This window comes from Chelonoidis abingdonii, chromosome 13 (assembly GCF_003597395.2).
Source record: "Chelonoidis abingdonii isolate Lonesome George chromosome 13, CheloAbing_2.0, whole genome shotgun sequence".
Taxonomy (NCBI): Eukaryota; Metazoa; Chordata; order Testudines; family Testudinidae; genus Chelonoidis; species Chelonoidis abingdonii.
Genome location: NC_133781.1, coordinates 3,202,827 through 3,208,853, shown reverse-complemented (window position 1 = coordinate 3,208,853; position 6,027 = coordinate 3,202,827). Strand labels below are relative to the sequence as shown.

The window sequence follows — 6,027 nt, the reverse complement described above, 5'->3', positions numbered from 1 at the left end:
TAGGCTAGGGGGGAAGGAGTGCTTCTAGTCTATGTAAAGCTGAAGCCCTGTAAACATTTTCCATCTTGGTTTTACAGAGAGAGTTTTTTTTACTTTTTCTTTCTTGAATTAAAAGCTTTCTTTTTTAAAAACCTTTCCTTGTGATTTTTTTCCTTGTGTAAGACTCAAGGGGATTGGGTCTGAACTCACCAGGGAGTGGGGTGGGGGAGAGGAAGGAGGGGGGAAGGTTAATTCCTCTCTGTTTTAGGATCCAAGGAGTTTGGATCAGTGTCTCTCTCAGGGTAACCCAGGGAGGGGAAGTCTGGGAGGGGAGAAAGGAGGGGAAATGGTTTATTTCCCTTTGTTTTAAGACCCAAGGGGTTTGGGTCTTGGGTCCCCCAGGGAGGATTTTAGGGAGATAGGGAGTGTACCAGACACTGGAATTTCTGCTTGGTGGCAGCGCTATCAGATCTAAGCTAGGAATTAAGTTTAGAGGGGTACATGCAAGTCCCCACTTTCTGGACGCTAAAGTTCAAAGTGGGAATAATACCTTGACAGGCTAGGAGACCCAGAACCTTTAAATCAACCAGGGGCTCCCAGCTGCAGAGGTGGCTGGGAGCCTCCTGGGGCTCAGGGGCAAATTAAAGGGCCTGCGGCTCTGGCTGCCAGGGGGAACCCCGAGCTTTGCGGGGCTGGGGCAGGGATTAAAAGGGCCCAGAGCTCCTGCCACTGAGGGAAGCCTGGAGCCCTTTAAATCCTGGCCCCAGCCCGGCCACCAGAGCTGTGGCTGGGATTCAAAGGGCTCTGGGCTGCCCTCAGTGGCGGGGAGCTCTGAGCCCTTTCAATCCCTGCCGTGGAAGTTGATGCGGTCCAGCATGGCGTACTGACTCTTGCTGGTATGCCATACCGGACTGCACTGGCTTACTTCCACCTCTGCAGAAAGGGTACTTTTCAATGGTGCTGCAAGCACTGGTGGATCACAAAGGACGTTTCACCAACAGCAATGTGAGATGGCCAGAAAAGGTACATCTTTAGGAACTCTGGTCTGTGTCAATGGCTGGAGCAAGGGACTTACTTTCCAGACCAGAAAATAACAGTTCGGAATGTTGAAATGCCTATAGTTATCCTTGGTGACCCAGCCTACCACTTAATGCCCTGGCTCATGGAGCCATACACAGGCAGCCTGGACAGTAGTCAGGAGCAGTTCAACTATAGGCTGAGCAAGTGCAGAATGGTGGTAGAATGTGCCTTTGGACATTTAAAAGCACACTGGCGCAGTTTACTGACTCAGTTAGACCTCAGCAAAACCAATATTCCCATCATTATTACTGCTTGCTGTGCGCTCCACAATCTCTGTGAGAGTAAGGGGGAGACGTTTATGGTGGGGTGGGAGGTTAAGGCAAATTGCCTGGCCGCTGATTACACGCAACCAGACACCAGGGCGATTAGAAGAGCACAGCAGTGTGAGGTGTGTATCAGGGAAAGCTTTGAAAACCATTTCATGACTTGCCAGGGGGCTACGGTGTGAAAGTTCTGTTTGTTTCTCCTTGATAAAAACCCGCCCCTTGGTTCACTCTACTTCCCTGTAAAACAACTGCCCTCTCCTCCCCCCATGATCACCACTTGCAGAGGCAATAAAGTCACTGTTGTTCAAAATTAATGCATTCTTTATTACTTTGTCACTGCAAATGGGGGGATAACTGCCAAGGTAGCCCAGGAGGTATGAGGGAGGCGAGGAGCAATGGGTGGAGTGGTGGAGGAGGGAAGGACAAGGCCTATCTGTACTTCAAAACTTATTGAATGCCAGCCTTCTGTTGCTTGGGCAGCCCTCTGAGGTGGAGTGGTTGGGTGGCCAGAGGCCCCCCCACTGCGTTCTTGGGCGTCTGGGTGAGGAGGCTATGGAACTTGGGGAGGAGGGTGGTTGGTCACACAGGGGCTGCAGCGGCAGTCCGTGTTCCTCCTGCTGCCTGTCCAGGTCAACAATACGCCAGAGAATATGAGTTTGATCCTCAAGTAGACTGAGCATTTCTTCATGCCTCCTTTCATCACGCTGACACCATATCTCCTCTCGCTCGTCCCTCCTACCCTTACGTTCATTTTGTGCTTTCCTGCTTTCTGACATTGTCTGCCTCCATACATTCTGCTGGGCTCTTTCAGTGTGGGAGAACTGCATGAGCTCAGAGAACATGTCATCATGAGTGCGTTTCTTCTTCTTCTAATCTTCGCTAGACTCTGGGATGGAGATGACAGAGCAAGCATTGAAACATTTGCAGCTGTGGGAGAGAAAAAAAAGTAGAGTGGTATTTAAAAAGACACATTTTAGAGAACAATGGGTACACTCTTCCATGGTGAACCAAGTTGCTAACATTACATAGCACGTGTGCTTTCTTTACAAGGTCGCATTTTGACTCTTATATTGAGGGCCTGCCAGTTGGAATTCCATGTGGGGATGGTTTCATACAGCAGCACCCTCATGTCCCATATCAAGCACCCGTTGGGTTGGCCATTTAAAATGGGTTGGCAATTTAAAAGGAGGGGCTGTGGTTTTCGGGTTAATGTGCAGCACAAACCCAACTAAAGCCCTCCACTCCACCCTATTCTCTGGGATGATAGCTTCACCCCTCCCCCCACTGCGTGGCTAACAGCGGGGATGATTTCTGTTTAGCCACAGGCAAACAGCCCAGCAGGAATGGCCACCTCTGAATGTCCCCTTAATAAAATTCCCCTATTTCAACCAGGTGACCATGAATGATATCACTCTCCTGAGGATAACACAGTGAGATAAAGAATGTATGTTGCTTGAATGCCAGCAAACACCGGGACCATATGCTGCCATATTTTGTTATGCAATGATTCCAGACTACGTGCTACTGGCCTGGTGTGGTAAAGTGTCCTTCCATGGAGGACGGAATAAGGCTGCCCTCCCCAGAAACCTTTTGCAAAGGCTTTGGGAGTACATCCAGGAGACCTTCACTGAGATGTCCCTGGAGGATTTCCGCTCCAACCCCATACATGTTAACAGACTTTTCCAGTAGCTGTACTGGCCGCAAATGCATCCCAAGTCTTAAGGGCAAATTAATCATTGCTTTTAAACCCATATACAATGGAGCCCGCCTTGGGTAGGTTGGGAGGGTAGTGGATGCAGGCTGATAAACAGTTCCTGGCTGTTGGGGAAAACGTTTTTTCCGCTTTCTTGCTGTGCGCTAACTTCAACGTCCTCCTTTTCCTCATCCCCTAAATCCACATCCTTGTTGCATGAGAGTCCATTGACGGAGTCCATGCATGGGGAGGGGGGTAGTTGTACGGCCCCCCCTAGAATAACATGCAGCTCATCATAGAAGTGACATGTCTGGGACTCTGACCCGGAGCAGCCATTTGCCTCTCTGTTTTTTTGGCACGCTTGCCTGGGCTCCTTAAGTTTCATGCGGCCCTGCTGCGGGTCCCTGTTATAGCATCTGTCCTTCATGCCCTTGGAGATTTTTTCAAATATTGCAGCATTTCATCTTTTGGAATGGAGTTCTGATAGCACGGATTCATCTCCCCGTACAGTGATCAGATCCAGTACCTCCCATACGGTCCATGCTGGAGCTCTTCTGCAATTCTGGGACTGCATGGTCACCTCTGCTGATGAGATCTGCATGGTCACCTGTGCTGATCAGCTCGCAACGCTGGGCAAACAGGAAATGAAATTCAAAAGTTCCCGGGGCTTTTCCTGTCTACCTGGCCAGTGCATTGGAGTTAAGAGTGCTGTCCAGAGCGGTCACAATGGAGCACTCTGGGATAGCTCCTGGAGGCCGATATCATCAAATTGCATCCACACTACCCCAAAGTGGACCCAGCAAGGTCGATTTCAGCGCTAATCCCCTCTTCGGGTAGGACTACCAAAATCGATTTTAAGAGTCTTCGTAGACAAAAATGGCTTTGTCGTGTGGAGGGATGCAGGGTTAAATCGATCTAACGCTGCTAAATTTGACCTATATTCATAGCGTAGACCAGGGCTCAGAGAGACACACCACAGATGTGTCCGCCATAAGATCCTTTAATGGTCTACCAGGTGTGGCTGAGGTGAGCCTAAAAAAGGTATGTTGCACACAGCGACACCTAGCGGCGGATAGGTGTAATACATTTTAGCATTCCAATACATCTCCGTCTTAACATTTTACATTCCTGCCATACACTATTGACATTATCACATTGTCTTTGAAGTTCAGTAGTGATTAGTCAGTTAAGTATCTCTGAATCGTACTGGCTTTCTAATTACACATCCCAAACACATAACACCTTGGTCATCTGCTTGTCCATTGGTGGCAATGACTGGCTGTGATCGGTCTGGAAGCCTTGAGTTTCTCTCTTCTAGTGTGTAGAGTTTGTTCTGCCAATTGTTCTTTCTGAAGTATACACTGTAGATGTCGATGGTTCCTATTGAACTCACCCTGTCTGTCTCGATCACATACGATCTAGGCATTGGATTCTTTCTCTTTATGAAACTGGAGTTCTCCATCCTGTTTGACACCAACACAGTCCAGACCCAGCAGTTCTCTAACTGAGTCATGTCTGCTGTAAAAGTGTTCAAAAACTCTTTAGCCTTTTTATCCAATTTGGCTGCTCTCTTAATCTCTGGCCACTTTCGAGATAGAACTACTGTTCTGACTTTGGAAAAGAACTTGAGTTGTCTTCCCATCAGGAGTTGTGCTGGACTGCATCCAGTAGCTGCTGTTGGTGTTAATCTGTGGCTCAGGAGAGCAAGGAATGGATCTTCCTGCTATTGGATTTTCTTGACTGTCTGTACATTTCTCTCAGCCTCTCCACTCGTGAGTAATCTGGGCTGCTAGTAATGTGATCAAAATCCTATTTCATTTGGAATTACTTGAATTCCGCTGCAGTGAATTGTGCTCAGTTGTCGCTTTTGCTCACCAGACTGAACAAAAGCACAGTTCAGTTTCTCAACAACACTTTAACCTGATGTGACTTTCAAGTACATTATTTCTATATACCTGGAAAAATAGTCCATGCCAAGCAGGTCCTCTGAATCTGCATAAATCTGCAGCCAATCTCTTCCAAGACCTGGCTGGTAGAGGTGTTGTGTTGTTGTGTTGGTCTGTTAGTTCTGCAATGTTCTCATGTAGACACTTCATTGCATATGTCCTTGCTGGTGCCTGGCCACCATGCCAACTGGTTGGCCCGTTCACAGTCAATCCTTGATGCCCTTCAGGGATGAGGTTTAGGGGCACGAAGGAGGGTAGCCCAGGCTGTCCTTGCTTGTGCACTGTGTGCACGGGAACCCTCCCCCCTCTGGCAGCAGTAGTGTCACTCCAACCCCTTGCCCTGGAGAGACGCTGCCCAGCCCTGCAGTTCCCCCATGAGGATCGGGTCCAGTGCCAGAGGCAAAATCCTATCTATCTGCTCCCCGCTGGCTCAGAGGGTTTGATCCCCCCATGGCACCTCCTTTTCCCTCCAGGTCATGTGAGACGGGATCCCCCCACATACAACCGCATGGAACAGGGGCATTGTGAGGCGAGTGCCCGCTGCCGTGGCAACCATCTCCACAGCGAGGCATAGACCCCAATAGGCGGTGCAGGCGAGGAGGGAAGCGGGTGCCTTGGAGGATCTGGCACAGGGAGCCGGGTTCAGCCTGATCCCACATCAGGCAGGAAAGCTCCTCACAGGCAGGGAGAGATACCATGGGGCAGCCAGCCCCCTAGCCCCCACCTCTCCCTGCTCTGACCATGGAGCAGCCAGACCCCTAGTCCCCAGCCCCTCCCTGCCCCCAAGGTCTGACTCAGGGGCCAGCCAGTCCCCTATTCCACCCACCCCTCCCTGCCCCCAGATCTGATCCACCAGATAGCTAGCCCCTTATCCCCCCATCTCTCCCTGGAGCCTGGATCTGACCCATAGGCCTAGGCAGCCCAGTATCCCCTTCCCTGTGTCAGACCCATTCACACACCGTGGGGCTGGAGTAACCATGAGTTGGGTGGTCCCAGGCTAGTAGGCACCTTGAAGGGGACGAGGGGCGGGGCTCAGGACCCTGGCTGTCTGTGTCAGAGGGGG

General features: G+C 50.3%; 1 pseudogene; it reads right to left on the bottom strand.

Annotated features, from left to right (window-relative positions):
- Positions 1–1,765: 1,765 nt before the first annotated feature.
- On the bottom strand, positions 1,766–3,619 carry LOC142047708 (uncharacterized; annotated as a pseudogene).
- Positions 3,620–6,027: the final 2,408 nt, after the last annotated feature.